Source organism: Phyllostomus hastatus, unplaced genomic scaffold (genome assembly GCF_019186645.2).
Source record: "Phyllostomus hastatus isolate PE091 unplaced genomic scaffold, TTU_PhHast_1.1 phas_contig_137, whole genome shotgun sequence".
In the NCBI taxonomy this organism is placed as follows: Eukaryota; Metazoa; Chordata; class Mammalia; order Chiroptera; family Phyllostomidae; genus Phyllostomus; species Phyllostomus hastatus.
Window position 1 is genome coordinate 17540539 of NW_025333583.1, and position 24023 is coordinate 17564561.

Here is a 24023-nt window from a genome sequence, read left to right on the forward strand (position 1 = left end):
GGACTGAGTGTGCTTCTGGGTGGTCGAGGCCCAGCATTCCCACTGAGGACATCCTAGCTCCAGCTGGCTCCATGGCTCCGGGGGTACCCAGAGAAGGGGCGTCTGGGATTCCTCCCAGCACAGCTCCCACCCCCATCTGAAAGGATGGAGAGGAGAAATAAGGGTTCAAAGAAAAAACCTGGTACCTTCTGGTGTCTTGGAAAAGCTGAGCCCCAGGAGCACCCAGCCCGGGTTGTGCTGCCCCAGAAGACAGTTAGAAGGCCCGGAGTGGGTGTCAGGGCAGAGCTGAAACTACCAGAGGCCATCTCGGAGGGTGAGTACTGAAGGAGGCAACTCCCCAGGCTGGATGCTGGGGGAAGGACAGGCCACGGGGGAGGGCCTCCTGGGGCGAGAGCCTTTAGCACCACCAGGCTGAGGCTGGCAGAAAGATACAGGGCCTCTGGCCTCCAGACTGAGGCTGAGTCATCTCTGTCCAAGCTGCCCAGCTCTGCTCCCCCACCAAAGCAGGGCCAAGTGGGCATCATACAAAGACCTTGGCCAAGGCTTTGGCCCTGGCACTGGCAATGAGGGCCTTACTGGGGTGGCAGGCAACAGCATGGATGGCCTCCTGGTGCTTCTCACAGTGGGTCGTGATCTCCTGCACTCACATTTTGTTGTCCAGGCTCCACAGACGCAAGGAGCTGTGGTGGTTCTCCAACATCAGGAATACACCATTGGAGTTTATGGCCAGGCAGGTGGCCATGTCCAGGTGAGCAATGCATTTCCCTGTCTGGTTGCCCAGGAAGTGAATGCCTCTGCCATCATGGGTGGTGATGGTGAGGGGTTGGTTTGGATGACTCACCACCTGGTTCATCTGGGTTAGGCCACTGCTCCCCTGGGACTCCAAAGTGAGGGGCACACTGCCAACCTCCAGGTCCTACAGAAGGTGTCCCCAGAGTGGAAGGAGGCCACAATGTGGGCAGGCTTGGTGCTGGTGAAGGCTGTTGAGGTGGAGATATCATGATTGCTGGCTGTGGAGAAGGTACAGAGGCAGGTCTGGCTGCTCCTACTGGGGTCCCAGATTCCAAAAGAGGCCAGGAGCCGGGAGGTGGGACTGAAGGACAGGCCCCCAGCTCTCCAGGAAGTGGCTCAGCCTGCTCAGTCATAACCATGTTGGGGGTCCATGTTGAGGTGTGGAATCTTCCAGCTGTGGATGCAAGCATCTGCCCCCATCACTGTAACAGCATTCACTGTCCATGCCCATGGCTGCTGCCAATACGGGCCCCTGTGAGTCTGGAAGACGTGGGTAGGTTCCCCGTGTAGCACAGCATTCTTGTCTGTGACAGCCTTCTGAGGTTCCAGAGCATGCATGGGCCACCAGAAGCGGTGAGCAAAACCGAATGGCTGTAGTAGAAAGCCAGGGAGCAAAAGCCATCCTAGCATGAGTAGAAAATGAATTTGGGGTTCCACATCTTCCCAAAGGCATCTTTGCCATCAGACAGGTCACAGCTGAGGTCGTTGTCACTGGTGATGGTCAGATCTATCAAGGTCTCCAGGCTCACCACCCTGCCCCCAGTAGTGTCCATGATGAAAACATAGGAGGAGAAGCCAAAGAAACCCTTGTGGGGCAAGGGTTGGAATGTGCCAAGAGGTGTGACAGTCACTTTGGGGATCAGCCCATCCACATCCCGTAGGTCAGCTAAAATTCCCTGTTGTCTGATGCCCTCACACCTCCCGGCTTTCCAGCTCATGGTGAGTCCCTTCTTCAGAGCATCACCAAGGACCTGAGGGTCTGGAGACCCCTCCCTGTCCTCTCCCCAGCCCAGGAAGTCGAACTCACGGATGGCATCCTCTGAGTCACCCTCCTGGTTCTCACCCTCCATTTTGGTCACCGAGCTTTGGCTGGCAGCCTCACATACTGCTTCTCGTGCGGCACGCCGTCCTGTCCAGCTGGCTCTCCTCGTCGCCATCCTCGCCGCTGTCTTGGTCCTCGGTTCTGCAGGAGGCAGATCTGCTGCAGCACCCTCTGCCCTCTCGGCCTGCTGCATTCCTCTTGATCTGCTCCTCCATCTATTTCACTGCTACCGACTCCCCACCACTGAGCCCACCCCCTCTCCTGGGCCCACTGTGCCTCTGGGGTTTCCTTTGCTGGGCTTCGTGGCCCCATTGAACCCCAATGAGCATCCCAGTAGGGACTGCATGCCTTTGGACTGCACATCCTGGGTGGTGTCCATGTAGCCCACCTCTTCCAGGTACTGTCGGAGGAGCTACTGCCCCTCCTTCCACACCAGTGGGCTCTTCTTCAAGGTGACCGACTCCATAGGGCTATTGGAGACCTGTTCTGACAGTTCTGGTCTCTTCTCCCTCTGGTTTGAGTCTGTCCCAAACTTCAATATATGATATTTGGCCCTCTCCTGCTGTGACGCATATTCTAACATCTTGATCCACCGCACCTGCCTTGAGATGCTCTTCAGCCTGCAACTCGGCACATTCGGCCTATAAGCGGGTCCTCTCCACTTGGAAGCCCGCCCACTGAGGCTGGATAAAGTGCAGAATCCCATAGGTTCAGAGTTTTGATCCTGCTGTGGGCCAGGAGCTGCCCCTGCCACCACCTCCCTTAGCAGCTGGAGGGCCCTGGGACGGGGCAGAGACTGGGACCCTCCAGTTCAGCTGGTGCCATGCCCAAGCACAGGGAGCTGCGGGAGGAGGCCCCCAGCGCCACCTCCCCCTTCCAGAGGCCCCCTAAACTGCATATACCTTGAGGACAACTGTTTGCTTCCTTGTGCTGTCCTGTTCCTGTTAAACTCAAGAGCACCTGAGGACTATGAAGCTGCTTCTGCCCAGATGCTTTCTTTGTCTACAAGTTGTAGTGATTTATTCGAACGTAGTTAGTGCTACTGCACTCCTTTGTCAGAACAACGTGTAATTAAAAAAGAGTTTTTATCTCTGAAAGGGTGATTTTCTCCATTGTAATGCAGTGTCTTGCTTGAACACTTCTTAACCTTTGAGGAAAGAGATTTTGTTTGTCCGAGGTAGTCCTGCAGCCTTGCAAAGAGCTTGCTTTGGCCTGCAATAGGAAATAATGTTTTGCCCAGTTATGTGCTAGATCACAGAGAATGGGAGTGTGCCAGCCCCCAGCAGCGCAGCATGCAGTGTGGGTCTGATGGGAGTAATGCAGGGAGACTGCTTGACCCACGACATATTTGTTCTTTTCCCACAAGGCTACTTCTGAGGAAGACGGAGACCGAGAGGAACATCAAGATGACCCGAAGGCAGCATTCCCCACCCTTGGTCACATCAGGGCCTAAAACAAAAAGGACAGTGTTTAATAACACCTGTTTGACACACTGGGGCAAACGGAGAGGTCTTTCATCAGCCAGAGGGGACAATCCCCATGGTTTCGGTCACCTCAGATGCCATCTTGGTACCCCAAAGACCAGGAGGCTCAGTATCTTAGTGCATGATATGCCTGGGGATACCAGCTGGAAAATCCTGCCTTCAGTTCAGAAAATATGGATTCAGAAAATGGATTATTTATCTCTACATTCTGAGAATCTAGCAGAGGGCTGCAGCCCTCCCAAACGTTACTGAGTGACAGACGTGAATGTGCAGTTTCCTTCTGACCCCGGGGAATGGGGTGTGCAGGATTCAAACGGCCGAAGTCCCAGATACTGGACCAACCGTTGGGAATCAGTGTCATCAGAGGGTCCTGAGCGTTGTCCTCATCTACCACTTACACAGGTTTTAAATACATGTAATATAAAAATGCAACCAGCTGTGTGAAGCAAACACAACTTCATTGCTGGTACAAATACCAGCAGGTGCCACCATTCTGGAAATGCAAACAATATGCCTTAACATTTTCAAACCCTTGGACTTTTAGGAATCTCTCCTAATTAAAATTTCAAAAATACAGACAACATTTATACACAAAGATATTTGCATAGTATTGTTTTGCACAACACAGGGCCTTGGTTAAGTACCATTACCGTATGATAGGGTTTTATAAAGCTTTTAAAATTTCATTTACAAAGAGTTTTGATGACACAGTAAAATGCTTATATCGCAGTACTAGGCAATAGAAACAAAATACAAAATGACATAAGGATTACAATTTCAACCATTTATGTATTCAATCAAAATGTGTATGTCATATATACACACAAGACCTACCAAGAAATGACCAAATGACCACTGGGGATGAGATTTTGGGGAATTTTTGTTTTCTTCTCTTTGTCATGCCATACTTTCTAAATTTGTTACAGTGATACTGATGTATTTTTATAAGCTATTTTACTAAAATTATGTTTTTAGAATCTATAGTGAGATGTAAAGTGTTTGTAGTAGTAAGTAAAAAAATCAAGATGCATAGTATAATTATAACTATTTAACTTCTGTAAAAAGTATATTATTGTAAAAGGTATATTTTTAGAAACGAAAGCTTCAAAATAGTAGAGGTGGTTGTTTCTGGGTAATTAGATTGGGCAAATCATCGTTCTCCTTTCTAGTTTTCTTCATTTTTCAGTTTCACACAATAAAAATATACTAATTTTATATGGATACCAACAAAAAAATTCCTGACTTTTTATTCTAAATTCAAACATTAAACAGTGCTTGGTAGAAATTTCTCCAAGTAGAAGACTAAGTAACGTTAAGTTGGAAGAAGATCTAACAGGCATGCAAGGAACAAAATCTTTTGCAAAAACATCAGTGAGACTAAAACAGACCCATTGTAAGCGTGAAGACTTCGTCCAACCCCATTTTCATAATTGAGTCTGCAGTCACTGCGAGACTTGGAAACAGCAGTTCAACTCTGACATTTTCTGTGCTGCCACAGATAGTGACTTCTCTCTCCATCCCAAACAACTCCAGCTAGGGCCATTTCTTTGTTTAAAGCGTTTCTAGAAACGAGATACTGTTGAACAGACATAAGGACAATAAAGATACAGTGTCTCTTTGTTGTCTTTTTTATCTCTTTGTTTTATTAAGATCAAGAGATGCCTGAATGACCATGGTGCCCAGATAGAGGGAGGTAACGGACCCAGATTGCAGAAGGCCAGAGGGCTGGTGGGGGCAGATTTTTGTCCAGAAGATGAATGGATAAAAAGACCTAATATGTCTGAATATACTAAAAAGAGACTTAGCTGGAGGAATTTAGCCTTGAATTAGCAAACATGAAGAGTGAGATTATTATTAAGTCCTAGAAAAGCAACAGGCAAGAAAGGAAAAGTCATCATATAATATCAGCTACCAATAGTATTTTACAGTGATAATAAACCACAAATATGAATCTAATCAAAATTATGATATGACTACATTGGGAGGTTGGCTATATACATGGGTGTGGTCTCATCTAAGTACCACAGCAGGGAATCAATAGACTACATGTAACACCCACTAAAAAGAAGTAGTAATATAGGCATGTTATTTAGGTATGCGAAGGTAAGTACCAAAAAAAAATTAGCTAATAGTGGTCACAGAAATGGTGAGGCTTGCTGCTGGGATATGGGCACATCTAAGATGGAAAGACACACTAGGAAGGGCTGATACAACTAACGCCCTTTCTCTCACCAAACCTGTAACAAGTTCCCTTAGGGGCTTTCTTTGTAAGGAGATGCTTAATTACCCCCTGCTCCCTACTTCACTTCAGTGTTTGCTTTTTACTGCAAAAAAAGTAGAAACATCTGCTCTACAGTCATTTCTGTTTATTTGGAAGAGTGAAAAGTTATTTAAATAAATGAGCATTTCATTCTTCTGCACGGTTTTTGTTTTGCAGAAACCATCTTTTCATAAGCAGAGGGTAGCTGAGTATTTCAGTGGTTCTTTGCTCCCTCCTCCCCTCCCCTTCCCCATGGGGCTGAACACATTTGAAAGACAGCTTGATGCATTTAGCCACACGCAAGTGCCATTAACCACACGTGGCTAATGAGTCTAAATTTAGACCTACTACCTTTGAAAAGCCCATTGTCTCTTTCATTGATAATACCTTTTATTCTCTGTAATAGGGAGAGGTCCAGTTTTTCTGTGTGTAAAGCAAGGAGCTTTATCTTTTTTCCTTAGTAGTACTTACCTTTTTTGTTTTACCTTTTTTTCAAACTGATATGATTGATTATTTTAGTCAAAGATTTTAGTAGGATTTCTGTGTATTCTAACTGTTTATAGAGTCTATATGTTTCTCTGCATTTCTTTTTTTGTTGTTTTTGTTTGTTTGTTTTGTTTTATTGAGGCGTACACCCATAGTTACACTTCATGGAGCTGCATCCAGCCAAGTAATCATGTTCTGGTGAGGATGCAGGGAAAATCACCTCTCCCTAGATTTCTACCTCTGACCAAGGGAAATGTGTCTTGACGAGTTGGATGCAGATTGGATGCAACTTGTTTGTCTGTTCTGCTGCTAGAACATTAACTTAATTAGAAGACAGGCTGTGGGCTGTCCTGTGCGAACAAAGAAACACCAGACAGAGCCCAGTTAGCCTGGGACAGCAGAAGTCACACTCTCTTTTAAAGCACATTTTTGAATACTGATACTGCGTCTCGTCTTTGGTACTAAAGGTACACTGTTCTTTGTCTAAGACCCTAGAGATTAAACTTGCTCCCTAGCACAAAGTACCTGCTCAATGGAAAAGCAGTGATTTTTTTTCCTTTTAATTTTTTTACAATGATGAGAAAGCTGAATCAATGACTGAATTCTACATTAACTTTACACTGCATTAAAACTGCTCTGTATTAGTTTTTGACGAAGTCAAAACACCTAAATACAGTGCATGTTCCAGTTTACTGTGTAATGATGACAACAGGAAAAACTTTTCACCCTTCTTGAGCCATTCCTCAGTGACCTGTGTGGACCTGATCAGATGATGTGCTCGCCATGCCCGAATCCTGTAGAGGGTCCAAGTCCAGACGTAGCACTTCTTGAGGAGCATGTAGTTTTGCATATGAGCCTGCATTTAGCTCTAGGAGTTGTTACTGTCTGAGAACGTATTTCATTTTGGAATTCAGTTTTGAGCTACTTAAAGCTACATTTGGTCACTTGGTAAATTTGATGGTAATCCTATATTTTGGCTACGTGGGACAAACCTAGGCTTTTGGATTGAGTGTAAAATGTCTTCTTTTCCTGTTTTAATAGAGATACTAGATTTATTAGCCCTTGGATTTATAGTGTTGTGACCATTAAGTGAGTGTGTGTGTGTGTGTGTGTGTGTGTGTGTGTGTCTATATAATTTGGGGCATCAATTTTATAATCTAATGTCTACTGGGTTTTATTTGTTTGTTTGTTTCTTTGTTTGCTTTTTGTAACAGAGGAGCTAGGTTAAGATTTTCCTGTGTTCAGGAAAATGATAGGCTGATATTTTCAAGGTCAATCTAAAAGATTGCCTTTGGTTTTAAGTTTTTGTCCATCTCTCATACCCAGGCCTTCATTCAGAAACTGGAAAGAAGTGAGAAAGAAAATTAAGTCACATAATTTTTACGAATCCCATCAAGATCATACCGTAAACCCTGTTTCAAAACGGAACAAAACGTGACTTCGTGTTTCTCATTCATTCTCTCTACCACCTCATTTGTATGTGGGTATCAGGCTTTACCTACTAAGTGTTAGAATAATGAAGGATTGCATATCACTATAACAGAGCAAACAGCTTCAGATTGGATCCTAGTCATCCCATGTGACAAGAGTTCTTTGGCCATTCCCAGTGCCAGGGAACTTTTACTGGCAGTCCTTCTCGCTGGTCCAGACTCCTGCGTGGTGCACACACTTCCTGACTGTGCCCAACCTGCATGTCTGCGACACAGGGCATTGGCGTCTCGATGCTTATTAGGTTTCTCAGAAAGCTCAGAGTGAGGAACTTACTTATATTTTCCTTTTTTGGAGTACATGCAGATGTGAACATTTTAAAATGGATTGGTTTCACAGATCTAGAACAAATATTCCAAAAATGTACATGGAACCAAAAAAGACCCCAAATAGCCTCAGCAATCCTGACAAAGAAGAACAAAGTTGGAGGGATCACAATACCTGATATCAAACTATACTACGAGGCCGCTGTAATCAAGACAGCCTGGCTCTGGCATGAGAACAGGCACATGGACCAATGGAACAGACTGGAGAGCCCAGAACTAAACCCATGCCTCTGTGGTCAGTTAATATTCAACAAAGGGGGCACGAGCATATGCTGGAGTAAAAACAGTCTCTTCAATAAGTGATGTTGCAAGAACTGGACTGGTACGTGCAAAAAAATGAAACTAGACCACCGACTTACACCAGAATAAATTCAAAATGGATAAAGGAATTAAAAATAAGTTGTGATACCATAAAAGGCCTAGCAGAAAACATAGGCAATAAAATTTCAGACATCCCATGTAGCAATATTTTTGCTGATACATCTCCAGGGCAAGGGTAATACAAAAAATAAACAAAAGGGCCTACATCAAATTAAGAAGCTCTGCATGGCTGAAGAATCCATCATTAAAACGAAGAGGGAACTGACTGTATGGGACAGCATATTTGCCGATGATACATCAGACAAGGGTTTCATCTCCAAAATATATAAAGAACTCACATGACGCCTCTCCAGGAAGACAAACAACCCAATTAAAAAATGGGCAAAGGACCTAAATAGACATATAGATGGTCCATAGACCTATGAAAAATTGCTCAACATCACTAGCCATCAGAGAGATGCAAATTAAAACCCCAATGAAATACCACCTCACACCAGTCAGAACAGCCATCATAACCAAATCAACAAACAACAAGTGCTGACAAGGAAATAGAGAAAAAGGAACCTTAGCACATTCTTGGTGGGAATGCAGACTGGTGCAGTCACTGTGAGAAACAGTATGGAATTTCCTCAAAAAATTAAACATGGAACTGCCTTATGACCCAGTGATTCCACTGCTGGGAATATACCCTAAGAATCCTGAAACACCAATCCAAAAGAACTTAGCACCTCTGTGTTCAGAGTAGCACAATTTATAATAGCCAAGTTTTGGAAACAGCCCAAGTGCCCATCAGTCAATGAGTGGATTAAAAAATTGTGATACATTTACATAATGGAATACTACACAGCAGAAATAAAGAACTCATACCTTTTCCAATAGCATAGATGGAACTGGAGACTATTATGCTAAGCAAAATAAGCATATGACATCACTTATAACTGAAATCTAATGAACAAAATAAACTAATGAGAAAAATAGAAACAGAGATATGGAAACATGGAACAGACTGATAGTTGTAGAAGGGCAAGGGGTGGGGGAAATGGTGGAAGGAAGGCGAAGGGACTAGTCAAAGAACATGTGTGCATGACCCATGGCGTGGGCAATGGAGAAGGGACTGACTGTGGGAGTGGGGGTGGGCTAGGTGGAGGGAGTCAAAAGAGAAAAAATTGGGGACAATTGTAATAGAATAAACAACAAAAAATAAAGTAGAAAAAGATGAATTGTGTTGGAACTCTTGTTTTTCATTGTTAAATCCTGTCATTTTATTTTATTTTTACTGTTGTTCAAGTACAGTTGTCTCCATTTTCCCTCCACCATTCCCTCCACCCCAGCCATCCCCACCTCCCACCCTCGATCCTGCCCCTTCTGGCTTAAGAGAATTATAAGTTACTACTTATAAGTTAGTATTCCTCCCCTCTCCTCCCCATTTATGATCATGTCGTCACCTCACATTTGATAAACGGATGGTTGAAGTTATTGGAAGTGCATGGTCTGTTAGGGGTGGGTTCTTTTGAGTGATGTTTCTATATTATTGCTGACATGGTTGGAAGATGTAATTACGTAGGTGGAAGGGAAGTGTAAGTGGACACCAAACTGGGCTTTACTGGAGGAGCAGCTGCATCTGTCTTCTTGACTGCAGTTCATGTGGAAAGGACAGTTTCAGGTACTGTGTGTGCTAACCTCTTCCTGGAAATTATAAAGAATCCAACTAAAACAAAGTTTTAAACTATTTCATATGTGCAAGTCTACTGAAGCCAATATTTTATTTTAGAGATTTATGTAAGTCTTTGTGCTGCGATTCTGTGCCTTCTAATTTAAAAAACATGAAAACAAACTACTATGACATTATTTTTCTGCTTAACTCTTTATATGTTTATTTGCAAATTAGGAAGATTAATCGAAAAAAGGAAAGGACAGATGTGCAGTGCTTTTTTATTGAAAAATTTTAATAATAAATTAGAAAAAATAGGTTCCATTTGTTGACAGACTACTGCACACCAGATCAACAAATGCTCTTCTGAACAAATATCAACATTTGCAGCATTTATTCTGACATTTCCAGAACAGCTTGGATGATTCGAGAAGATCATAAAAGTCTTAGTTCCTAATACATATGCTGTTGTGTGTGAGAGGTTTTTTTTTTAACATAAAATATGTTGTCTTCTGTGTGATGGAACCGTTAAAAAATGAACTGTCACAGGTACTAAAGCTGGGCATTCAACATACTATATTTGACTCAAGGGTTCACACAATGTGATGCAGACAAATGTTCTCTCAACGTACATCCAAGATAGCTAAAATATTACTTTAACACATGTGAAAAGTAGAGCACTGTAACTATTTGGCTAGCTACAATTCCAGGCTGTCTAAGTTGAGTAATTTCCTCAGGCATTCCAACTTTGATCGACCACAGCAAGAAATCGTAGCATGTCTGTAAAGCAGCCAATGCATCTGTACGTATGTCCTGAGGTAGAGAGAAAAGAGAGAATGCCAAGAAAGAAAGAACACTCTCTGTCGTTAAGGAGCAGTAACAGAAAGAAATGGAAAATTTTTTTGTTTCCCTAGGAACTCTTCTTAGATAATTGGGCCTCAGATGTGTAACTATGCCTGGTGGTTCTGTATTAATAAATGAAAGATACTTCATCTGGCCTAGTAAAAATGTTTTCTTGCTAATTCTGCTGCAACATATTGGGTACACTCCATTAATTCTTAAATGTTTCATTCTTTTTTAAAATATTTATTTTTAGAGAGAGGGCAAGGGAAGGAGGAAGAGAGGGAGAGAAATATTGATGTGAGAGAGAAACCTCAGTTGGTTACCAAGGACCAAGACTGCAAAACTCTTCTAGCAACAGTCCCAGGGGGACTGCCTCCTGCTCTCTTTCCTGTGAGCATATGTCATTCTCCAGTGAGGATCAGTTACCATGGGCTTCTTTCATTCCAGCCTCCAACCGATCTAGTCACTTTAATCTTTCAAAATACAGATTAAAAAGCCAACTATTTTATTTCCATACTGTATCAGTTAGAACTGTGTACAGTTAACAGTATGTTGATAAAAGCCTGTTTTTCTCGCTTAGCAAGGTGGCAAGTGGTAAGCTTGTGCCGGCATTTGCCCAGCTCAGTGATGTCGGGGCTGGTATTTCTATGATTCTCTTGGTCTTGCCACATGGTTGCAAGATGGCTGCCACATTTTTAAACGTCAAATCCAAGGCAAGAGGAAATAGTTAGGATCAGCACTAACCACATCTGTCCTTTTCTTAGCAGACTTCTGTTTACATGCTATTCACTACAACTGTGTTACATAGTCATCCCTAAGGAAGAGCAAGGGAAGCTGGGAAAGCAGAGAATGGGATTGTCACCATTGGCTTCTTAGGTCATGGGTCTGACTTGGGAATCCTTCTTGCTTAAGACTGAGCACATAGTCACCCTGAACAAAATCAGGGTTCTGTTGGAAAAGGGGGAGGGAGTAGAATTATTGGAAAGATGCCAGAAGCACCTTCCACAGATTCCCAGTTCTAGTCATCAGACTTGGGTACAGTCCAGGAAACAGCTATTCATTCGATATGAAACTCTACTTGATAACCAAATTTCTCCTTATTGATCAGCTCCAAGCGAATACGTGGTCCAGTGAATTGTTACGGCCTGTTCTACTGGCACTTGATGTTGTTTTCTGAGTCATTCAACAACTTTAACTCTTTGAAGTTGGGTCTGTCTTCTTAACTAAACTCCAAGGATGAAGTGTCATCAAAGTAGGTATGTGTGAGTTAAAGTCAGAGTTTTGTAAGCAATTTTCAAAATTCACAATCAATTTTATTAAGGGAATACATTGGTAAAAAGAAATGAGTTTGTCAGAATAATTCTGTAAGTACAATTTATGTCATACAAACATCTGGGGCCTCTTCAGCTTATCCAGTGGTTGTTGCAGAAAGTCAGGAGAGACTTTGGAAGCCAATTTTTACCAAGTGTAATGCACTGTATTGGTGGAAAACAGCTTTACTATTCTAGCAAACTATCCAATAATAAAAGCTATTGTGGCCAATGTACCATCTACCGTGGTGCCATTATATATAATTGCACAATTATTCTTGTGACTAATATTTTCATGCCTTAGTCTATAGGAAGAAGCTGAAGCATAAAAATCAAGTTGTATAGGAAGAACACAGAGTAACAAAGGGAAAGAGGTGAGAAACAGGGATTGGTCTAAAGAACACCTTCATGTTCAAGACCGCCAGAAGAAGAGGAAAAATGTAATGCTATTTAGTTGCAGTTCACTAGTGGTTTTTATTGGGTCCAATATAGTATTTATGCTATGAAGTTTTTTATTTCATTTACTTTATTTAAATTCTCATGATGTCTTTTTTTTCATAGCCTATCATTTCTGCCTATTTCTATTTTGTAACTTTTGGTTCTCTATCTCTTTGAAGATCTGGAACATAACATTTTAAAATCACTTGATATGTTTCTATTTTTTTGCATTTCATTATGCATGAACCCATCTGATTGATAAATTTTTAGGGGTAGTTTAATTTTTTTAGCATAGTTATTTTTTTAAAGATTTTATTTATTTTTAGAAAGAGGGGAAGGGAGAGAAAAAGAGATGGGGAGAAACATCAATGTGTAGTTGACTATTGCACACCCCCCATTAGGGACCTGGCCTGCAACCCAGCCATGTGCCCTGACCAGGAATCAAACCAATGACCCTTCAGTTCATAGGCCTGCATTCAATCCACTGAGCCATACCAGCCAGGGCTATGGGTAGTTTCCTTAATTGTAAGTTTATATTTGGGTTGATAGACTCATCTTGGGTGGCATTAGCCTTTGTTGTTTTATCTTAGCTTGTTTTCTTTCCCTGTCATCACTCTTCTCTGTGTCTAAGTTTTGCAGTTGTCTCCACTGAGCCTCGAGGGAGACCCACTACCCAAGACCATAACTTAGTCCTACCATGCAGGGAGAGCTCCAGGCACAGAGTGATGGGCCTATTTTAGATGTAGTTACTGAGCCTAACAGGCCCTGTTGCTGGGCTTGCTCTACTTCTTCCAGTCCTTGCAGGGACTCAGCTGTATAAAGTCATGGCTTCAAGCAAAGATCAGAGCTGTTTCCACTTGTTTCATGGTCAGGGCAGGCCCACCTAGCCTTTGGTCTTACAGTGTGAGGCTGGCCCTGCTGCCCCACCGCATGTGGGTGTCATTCCCTTGAAGGAGTCGCACTCTTAACTCTGCCTATTTCTGTACCTTTAGCCCAGCAGGCCTATGCTGCGGTCCCAGCTTACTGCTGAATGTTTCCATTTCTGGCCCATAAAAATGTTTAGCTATTATTTGTTAGGGGATTTTTTTTCCTCTAACTGTCTTTTAAGTTTGGAGCAGAGGGAAAATTTCAAAGGGTACACTCACAGTACCATTGGATGGGGAAGTCTGGAAAGAAAATAGAGTGTGACTACAGATGAGTCTGTAGATCAGGAGTCAGAAGCTGAAGGACATTAGAGTTTGACTGAAGCATGGCCTTGCTTCCAAAGACACAGAAATTATCTAACCAACGGCAGCAGGAGTATCGGCTGAGAAATGAATAATGCTCACATGCATATTTACTGTAAGACACACAGCCATATTCTAAAGAGGAAGAAGGAAAGGAGGAAAAAAACATTGCCAGAAAAATCCAGATGGTTTTACAGAGCCCATCCATCCCATCAACCCCCATGACCTCAAATTCGGAAGAAGTTAAATCAATGTCTTCTCCCATGTGTTTTTTAGCTTTCTTTAGGCCGACAGAAACACTGCTCTCTCTACCTCTTTTTCTGCAACATCACAACCTAATGCCTGACTGCTGTGTTCAATTTCCATGTCGCCCTAAAGCATCCCCATTTCTTGCAGGAAGAGTCAGATGTTTCTCTCCAAACTTCCACCTGCTCCTAAGCTAGTTCCATTCCTCCTCTACAATATGTAGGCTCACACTGGTTGTCGGACTGGTGCCATCCCTCCCAGTATGCTCGCTGTCCACTTGATCTCCAGACAAAAAGTGATTTGAAAGCTAGCCCTGTTCCTCTCCATGTTCCAGACTTGCCACTTTCAAAGCCCAAGCAATACTTTTCCGATCCTATAAAGGATTTTGAATGCCTCTTCTTCTTACAGTTTTCCTCTGCCCCTCAGCAAACAAGTGTGATGAGAAAAACAACTTTTGTTTTCTGAGTTGCTGCTAGGCGTTTTACAGTGTGATAGCCCTGCTCATACTCAGAGACTGGGCATCTAGATAAAGACTTGAGTTGAGGATTCCCGCCATAAGTCCCTGCTTTGTTTCTTCTCAGGCACTTTCTGAAACAACCACTTAGAGTGAAGGCCCTGAGAACTTAGCGACCACCACCCTGACCACTGTGTAGGTAAGAGCTGCTGGCCCCTGCTATCTCTCCCCTAGGATAGAGGACCGCCCTTCCCAGCTCACTGCACAGGGTTGGGGCACCCTGTTTCTAAAAGTCTATAAGTAACAAATCTTATGACTATCTCCTTTGTGGGGTAGATTGAAACTGTGCCTTCAATCAAAATGACCCATAGTTTCAGTGCCCCAAAGCAGGAGCTCTGAGGAGCTGAAGGAGCTACCTGCCAGCCCTGTGTAGGTGCCTTGTGCCCCCTGCCTCCACAGTTCATAATCTGCATGTTCTTAATTCAACACACCAGCTCCAGCTTCTCAACACAACATGGAATCTAGAATCTGAGTGTTCTGGCACCATAGACCTTTATATTTGCCAAGAAGACGACACACCCCTGTATAAAAAGGGTCCACTAGGAAAAAATAGTTATAGATATAGATGTATGTACATGTGCATCCTTACATTTATGGATAGGTTAACAACTGGTGGGGAAGAGGCTTTCTTAAAAAAGATGCTAAAAGCAAAATGGCAAACAAACAAAAAGCATGGAAAAATGTTGGTCAACTGAGTTTGGGCTACATTCAAACTTAGGCCCGTGTTATCCAAGACTCCAGGGACAAAGCAAAAAGAGAAGCAAAACTGATAAAGAGAAATTATTTGCCACATATTTGACAAAAGATTATTTTACAGAGTTGTAAGAAAATGACTAACAGTATAATCAAAATGGAAACAGAGGCTATGAACAGATGATTTCCAGAAGAGAAAATGCAAATAGCTAATAAACATATGAAAAGATACTCAGTCTCACGAGAAACCATGGCAATTCAAATTAAACAATCATGACATAATATTTCTCTCCATTTGACTGAAAAAACTGTTTAATTTTATTAATGAGCTTTTGCGAGGTTTTGAGAAAGTGAGTCCTCTCAGACATTGTGGGTGGAAGTGTGAGTTGGCTCCAGCAACGTGCACATCCCCTACCACCCAGCAGCTGCGTGTACAGATTCATGTGAAGCCCTGGTACGTGTGCACACTGTGGCACAGACACAAATGGGGAGGTTCCGTGCAGCGCTGTTCACAGCAGACAAAAATTAGTAACATTTTACCTGTCCATCAGTAAGGAAGTAGCTAAAGAAATTACAGATACCCATTGTGTATTTTATAGCAGTTAAAAGGAATATGTTAGATCCATTCATGTCCACACGGGTAAATCTCAAAACATCATCGCTAATTAAAATTGGCAAGATGAAGAATAGTATGCATAACATTACAGCATTTTGTCAGACACATGCCCAAACTTACACACAAACAATACTAAAATGACATTCTGAAAACTCACAATAGTGGTTAGCTCTGGGAATTGGGGAGAAGTACACATGAGAAGTGAGAGGTGGAATAATAGGATTGTGTTGGCCAAAAAGTTCAGTTGGTTTTTTTTCATGAGATCCCTGTGGTAATGCTCAGTTCTCATTAGTGTCATTCACAACAATTTTGTTAGATTGTATTGTGACAGCTGTCATATTAGTGTGCATTTTTTTTAAAAAAGCTTATCAAAATTGGTGAATTTTTGTACAGCCATTTACATATTGAAGATGGAAGAAAATACGCAATATTTTTGGCATGTTACGCTTTATTATGTCAAGAAAGGTAAACACTCAACTGAAATGTAAAAAAAAAAAGATTTTGCCATGTATGAAGAAGGTTCTGTGATTGATCGAATGTGTCAGAAGGGGTTTGCAAAGTTTCTTGGTATTATTGAGATTTTGGCCAAGTAATTCTTTACTGTGGGGCTGTCTTATGCACTGGAAGATGTTTAGCAGCACCCCTGGCCTCTACCCACTAGAAGCCAATAGCAGGAGATAGCTGACATACTCAGAATACCCAAGTCAATAAAATTATTGGTGAAAATGAAAAATGTGTCTTTTTATTTTACGGAAAAAACTAAATGGACTTTTTGGCCAACCCAACAGCTAATATTCATCCAATACTCACTCAAGTGTGATCTAATTTTAAGTGTTTTACATATATCATTACATTTAATCCTTAAAGCTGCCCTTTGAGGTGGGTATTAATAACATTTTCATTTTCCAGATACGGACATTTAGGTACAGACAGGTTAAGTAACTTACCTAAAGTTGCACAGGCAGTTAAGTGGTAGACTTAAATTTGAGCCTAGGCAATCTGGCTGCAGCTCCTCCTTTAATTGCCCTGTGACGATGCCTGGAATATGGCACTGGGGTTGGGGGTAGTGGGACAATGCCCGGAGAGGACTTGATGGCAGCTTTAGCTGTAAGTGTCCGGTGTTTTGGCAGAAGAATGTATTCAGGGATCACTTTCATAGTTAAAAATTAATTTAAAATAGAAAAGCAGTTATTGGTATATCCTACAAGGAACCACCTCCAAAGAAAAAGAAGAATGAATGAATAAAAGGAGGGAAGGAAGGACAGAACAATGGAAGGAAAAAAGGAACAGAGGGAAGAAGGAGGGAGGGAGGAAGGAAGGGAGTCTTCTCCCATGCATTTTCTAGCTTGAAGGAAGGAAGGAAGAGAGAGAGGGAGGTAACAAGAAGAGAGGACTTCCACCCTTCTTCATCTATATAGTGATGGATTTGACAGCTCTGGTGTACTGGACACTTCTGCTCCAAAATCCATACCATTATCAGAATTGATCTCCGCCAGGTGGAGAAACAGGAGCAAAAGAGAAAAACAAATCCCTTGGATTGTGAATATACTCTCCAGTCCACAAATGCTGGCAACACCAGTCCAAAATTCTCAACGGAGATGCTCTGTTTTGAGATGAGCCTTTCTTTGCCCTTGGAACTAATTCCTAACCCATTACAATCAGTTCTGTCTCATTACCCAGAGGATGTTGCCTGGCCTGCAGTTATCCTCATTGTTTGGCTCTGATGGAGAGAAGAGACAATTCCAATCAAATTGTAGTTAAAGCAAGGAAGGAAAGAAAAGCTTTTCTCAGTTTCTACAAACCATCCATCGCCTCCCTTCTGAGGGGCAAGACCTTCTGGGGGGTGGCAGCAAGACCTGGGGGGCGGCAGGCACCTCCATCTCAGCAGAAGCCTTTTTGTCAGTCCAACTATATGGGAAACCAATGTTCCTAAAGAAAAACCCCTACAAAATGGTGAGCCAAAAATAAATTTTGCCTCCAGGTTTAACCTTTCCTTCAACACAGAAAAAGTTCCAGGCCCTAGCACGGTGCCCTAAACTGTGTTCTTGAACTTGACCAATCCCAAGGTCTGTGGCTAACCCCCTTGGGGGTGGAGTAACAGCTAAGGGAAGTGAGATTTGAGCTCCCCCACGTGGCTGAAGTCTCCTACTGACCTGGATGGGGCGAACAGGTTTCTGCAGGCTAGCCCAGATTTTTCAGGTCTGTGAGCAATCCTGATCTTCTTCGTGTGTGTTTCCATAGCATTTTCTGAAATACTGTTATTTGGTGGGTTCTTGTCCTGAGACACCCAACACTGTGGCCATTACGACTGGAGCTAGCCCAGCATATCCTTCTCAATAACAGACAGTACAATCTGCTTATTCCTGTGTTTTTGCCAACCCACACGGCACTTCTTATGCGAATTCGCTTTTTGAGTAAGTTTTTTATTTTCAGGACCATGTTACAATTTAGTATCTTGTTTTTCAACTATTCTATGACCGAGGAGAAAAATAGCTCTAGCCTGTGTCATTTACTCTACTATAGTCCTCAAAACAGGGCTAATCCAGTCCCATGATTAAGAACAAAGTAAACCAGACTGGGGTTTGATACACGCTCCTCGCCCCCAAAATAACCTCAAGAACACAAAACACAGGGCCCCTTAGTTCAAGCTTGCAGTATTTTCTTCCTCTTCTGTCTTAGGAACTCCTCCCAGATATAGAGCAAGCCTTGAATTTGGCAATTATTCTTGCTGCAACAGCATATTTTCTGACTCCTGAGAAAATGTTCTTTCTCTTAAAAGAGTAAAATGACCAAAATTGAAAGGCAAACCACAAGCTGGGGAAATACTGCAACTAAAATGATAAAGCACTTATATAAAACTACCGGGGAAAGACTGTCACTCCAGTAGCTAAGGATATAAAGATTGTTTTCCAAAGAGGAAACACTAATGGGCAACAAAAATTGGCAATAGTTCTAAAAATCAAAGAAATAAAAATCAAGCCTCTAAAAATCAAAGAAATAAAAATCAAAGCAAGGTCACATCTTTTATATATCATGTTAACAAAGATGTGTAAAAGGTTAAAAGGGTGTGTTTGCATACAGTCAAAGAGACACTGGACAATTTGCTTTTGAAAACAATTTGAAAAAATATTAGTAGGAACCTTAAAAATACTCATATCCTTTGACTTCTGTGACTGATGCTAAGAGCATGCTACAAAATAAGGGGAAAGTTTTATGTACAAAATTCTTATTAAAATATTATGGGTAGAAACAACTTAAATCGTCAATATTAAGGGACTGTTTACTGCCACAGATTTCTTAGCCAACTGTTTCTCATTCCTGATTCTATATTAGAATCACTCGGGAATTTCATTTTTATAATAATGATGTCTTGGCCTCATTTAGAATTGCTGAGACAAAACCTCTGGGAGTGGGATCTGGGCATGTATATGTTTTTTAAACTCCAAGTGATTCTCATATTACTGATTGAGAACCACTAGCTAAGGAAACTATGGAAGACTCATTAATTTGAATATCATGCAGCCAATACAAATATGTTTTCAGAATTTTTTTAATAATATTTTATTTCGAAACAGTTCTAAACTTCACAAAAAGTGATAAGGTTGACACAAAGAACTCCTTTAAGACCCATCACGCAGAAGCCCCATCTGAGTTTGGCCAACTATGGATATATGAGTCCATAACACACGTGAAGTCGCGTCTGCCAGGGAAGCTTATTACAGACTCAAAGCTTTCATTAGAGGTTGGTCACAGAGAGCAACTTCGCCTAGCAGGGATCAAAATTTTAGAATCCAAGAAGAAAAGCAGGGATTCAGCATGAACCACATCCCGGTACAAAGAGTTTAGGCACAGTGAACCTCTCTTATCAGTTCGAGTAGTGGGAACTCTCCAAAACCCAACAAAATCCAAGTTTCCAGATGCCGACCAGGGCCAGTCTTGCAAACAGGGCTTTCTAAGGACAGGTCTTTTTTTTTCCCCCTGAGGCCTGCTATGCTAACTCTTTTCTATGCAGTAGATTTAAGTCATGTTTCTAATGGTTAGGCCCAGGCAATGTATTTTGGGCTTGAATATCACAGACACATACTTCTCTCTGCACTTATGGTATAGAACACGGCATCAATTGGCAGTGGAATAAAGAATGAGATTCCATTTTGATGTTTGACTGCTGACAACTTTCAAGTCATTTCTCTCTCTTCTCCTGCCCCACATCTGGGCAAGCTAATAAGAAAGCCCAGATGGTCACTCCTTTGGTGCAGGTGAGAAGTTCAAAACTCACGAGCCCTGGCCTTGGCCTGCGAGCCATCGCCAGAGGCCCCAGCCCCTGAACAAAATAGAAACCCAAACCAGTCATTCTCCCTGCACTCCCAAGCCATGCTTGTGAGCCTGCCCTACTCGACCCCAAACTGTGAGTAATGAACCTTTTCCTGTCCTCTTTGTGTGTGTGATCATCAGTCTCAGCGCCTGAACCAACTTTCATAGGTGATCCATCTCATCACTTGAAAAGTCCTGTTACCAGCGGGACTAACTTGACATGGTTAAGACCATGCTTGCCAGGTCACTAAAAGTGTAAAGTAAGTTTTTGCCCCTTCTGTAATCAGTAAACATTTTGTGGAAAGATCATTTCACTGTGTACAATCTCATTCTTCACCTCGCTTTTACCCACTAGCTGTGACACCCATTAATGCTAATTATTACTCTGATTTTTGCCAAATGGAGATTTTTCTAACATCATCAGTTCTACATTTAATAACTGACGTTCTACTCTAAGGAAGACTTCTCTAGTTTTCTTATTTATTTATTTATTACATATTTTTTCAACTTTACTGGGATTTAATTGACATATAACGATACAGATTTAGGATATGCAAAGTGATGACTTGATCCATATACATATTATGAAATTATTACCACAATAAGATTAGTTAACACCTTCATCACCTCACATAATTACAACTTTTTGTGTATGTGGGTGGTTAAGAACACTTAAGATCTACTATCTTAGCAACTTTCAGGTATATACTACGGTATTAACAATAGCCACCATGCTGAATGTTGTATCCCCACATCTTTTTTATCTTGTAACTGGAAGTTTACACCCTTTAACCAGCATGCCTCCATCTCTCCATGAACCCCCACTGCAGAGCCTCCTGGGATGTCATCTCCTCATAGGCTATCGGGAAAGTCCAGTCCCTGTTCTGTCTTGTCCAAAAACAAACTTCTCCTTAATGGCCTTTTGAAAAGAAAGAAAAAAGAAAAAAAGTAACATCAAATACTTTTTAAAGAAGAGAATGGAAAGAAAGAGAAGGAGTAAAAGAGAAAGAGGTAGAATTGCTCACAGAATTTTTACTAACATTGAAGAAGGCTTGTGACTTAATTTTTTTTAAGAATACAAAACTATGCATACAATATGGTCGAGTTTACAAAACCAAACACACACACTGACCTGGGCCAGGACTCATAGAGATACTAGCAATGCTTGCCCTTCAGAATAGGATTTTTCTTATTTTCTGTATTTTCCAAAGTTTTAAAAACAATAATTAAGTAGCATTTTCATAATAAAGAAAAAATCACAAGTGAAACCAACTGGATTCACCTTAAAATAAGAAGGAAAATAAGAGACAAAAAGAGAGCAAAAATGAGCCCTGGCTGGTGTGGCTCAGTGGATTGAGTGCAGGCTGCAAATCAGGGGGTCGCCGGTTCAATTCCCAGTCAGGGCACATGCCTGGGTTGTGGGCCAGATCCCCAGTGGGGGCCACCTCAGAGGCAACCACACATTGCTATTTCTCTCCCTCTGTTTTTGCCTCCCTTCTACTCTCTCTAAAAATAAATAAATAAAATCTTTAAAAAGAGAAAGAGAGAGCAAAAATGACCCAAATGTGTGACAATTTTTTTAGGTAGAAGAATTCTATGAGTTTTCATATTAAGATTAGAAGTCTCAACTGACATCCCAGAATGTCACCACCATCACCATCACTAAAAATGTAGTGGTGGATCCAAGAGCCTTGTAGCTCCAAATACGATGCTGCACATACTGAATAAGGCTGCCTTCTCGTTTACACTGACCTGAAGACGCTCTGGCACTGGCTGTCCAAATTCTTGACTTAATGCTGTGATGCTACAACTAACTTTTCAGAGTGGATACTGAACTTTATGGTAATATTTAAACTCCATAGAATTTTTTAAAAGGTAAAGTTATTTTAAACAGCCCAAAGAACAATCAAAGCTGTAGGGGTTGCTGCCCATAAAAACCTGACTCTCTTTGCTAGACTTATATGTAGCATGTCCTCCACTACGCTTCCTCTGCCACCTTATATTGATAAAGTCAGTATTTGTAAGATTTAAAGAGATCTTGTCTAAAGATAATTTATCTAAATGAACATAAGCAAAGTAAAAATAGTCTTTTGCCCCCAAAATCAAATGTTTTGCCTCTTTTGTTCGCTGATTCCCCAGTAAAATTCAGTGTTTTTTCTTCTATGTAAACCTTGTATTTGCCATAGCTAACTTAGTTTTCTGCTATTTTGTTCATACATACTGAAGAACTCAATGACATAATTGGCTTTGCTTTTCACTCAGTTGCTTAGGGCTTATAAAAATAAAACACAAATACCCACAGCTGTTCTAGGCAATCACTCAGCTCTTTGAGAAAAAAAAAATTCAAATATAGGGACAGGTGGCCTTACTCTCAGCACAATATTAAGAATCAAGGGTTCAGGGACTGCAGCTGTGTTTCCAGGCAAAAACTAGCAGACTCCCAGGTTTGCTAGGTTAACTATGGTTACCTGTGGATACACAGGGTCAAGGGAGTGGTCTTTCTTGAGTCTTGCTTTTCCTGGAAGTTGACCAACTGTTATCGAAGGTCTTTCTCTATAGGAATACTTCAGGATTTCTGATTACCCAGTGGAGATAGTTCAGCAGTCCAGAAAATGTGGAGTCAGACAGCAAACTGTCAGGTAGTGAAGTTGGTAAAGGATACACCAGGTGCTCTACCTGTCCTTTGTATGGCTAGCCTGATTGCACAACTTGGCTTTCTAAATACAATTGAGCAGAGGCATGAAGACAGAGCAAAAGAATGTGATAGCTCAAATGGTTTTGAAGGAGATTAACTGGGTGATACTGTCTAATTCTACTCTTAATATACTCACAACACCCAGCTTAGTCAAAGATTTTGACTGCTACCTAGAAGAAGTGAAATCGCAGAAGTCATGCCCCCAGCTCTTTTCAGCTGTGGCTGTCCCCAGATCCTGCCTTATGACCCCTCAAATCTCAGAGTGGCACTACTGTTTCCAGCTTTATTTACATCTCTGCCTATAAACTCATCACAGATTTAAGTTGGGAGTCTCCACTCCGTCTCTCAGCCTTATGGGCCAAAGCCCTGGCCAGTTCTCCTGAGTGGTGAATGAATCAAATAGCAGCTTAAGTCTCTACACCATTTTCTACCCTAAATAACCATAGATCTTTTCCAAACCAATTCAACCATTGATTCATGAGCTGTACTGGTGCATCCCAAACATCTTTTATGGCAGCCCATTTACTCCATTTATTTTTAATTTCCAGTGGAAAAAGAATTTGAGAAGACGAATCAATATGATGATACAAGAAAAAAATCTAACAAAAAAAAAACATAATGGTAATGTTTCATGTATCTTAATAAATATTTATTAAATGAATGAACATAGCAATAGAAAGCCATTGCCAACTGAAGTAAACATTGATGATGCACTCTTAAGGATCAGTCCTTCCACATGTGATGCCATTCCAATCATCTCCTTTTGTGAGCCCCAAGTTTGAGTAACTCTTAAGAGGGCAGAGGATTCTGGGAATATGACAGAGCAAGAAGCATCAGGAATCAGTTTCCTCACCTAGACAACAATCACACTGGCCAGACCTGTCTGATGTAATATTTTTGGAACTCTGGAGTCTAGTAAAGGTTTACAACTTCCAGGGGAAAACTTGGACAGTAAATTGTGGTCAGTTTCAGTCAATTTCATCCCTTGGTACAGTAGCAGCCACCCATCCCCCATGGCAGGAAACTGTACTTGCATGCAGGACTTGGGAACCAGGATGAGTAAAAAGGACCCCCTACACCAAATATTGGGGATCTGTGCTCTGATAACTGATTGACCAGGGATAAAAGCTAAAGAGTTAATGATCAGAAAGACTACTTAAATCATAAAATTGGGCTAAATTTGTTTGTTCTTCTTTCTCCTACCTTGTAGGAATTTATAAAGGAGACCACTTCAGTTTTGAAGAACTAAGGAATCTACATCGGCTTGACACATTCAGGTGA

The 24023-nt window shown here is 41.7% G+C and overlaps 1 pseudogene; it reads right to left on the reverse strand.

Annotated features, from left to right (window-relative positions):
• Window positions 1-520: 520 nt before the first annotated feature.
• LOC123827947 lies at window positions 521-14033 on the reverse strand (annotated as a pseudogene).
• Window positions 14034-24023: the final 9990 nt, after the last annotated feature.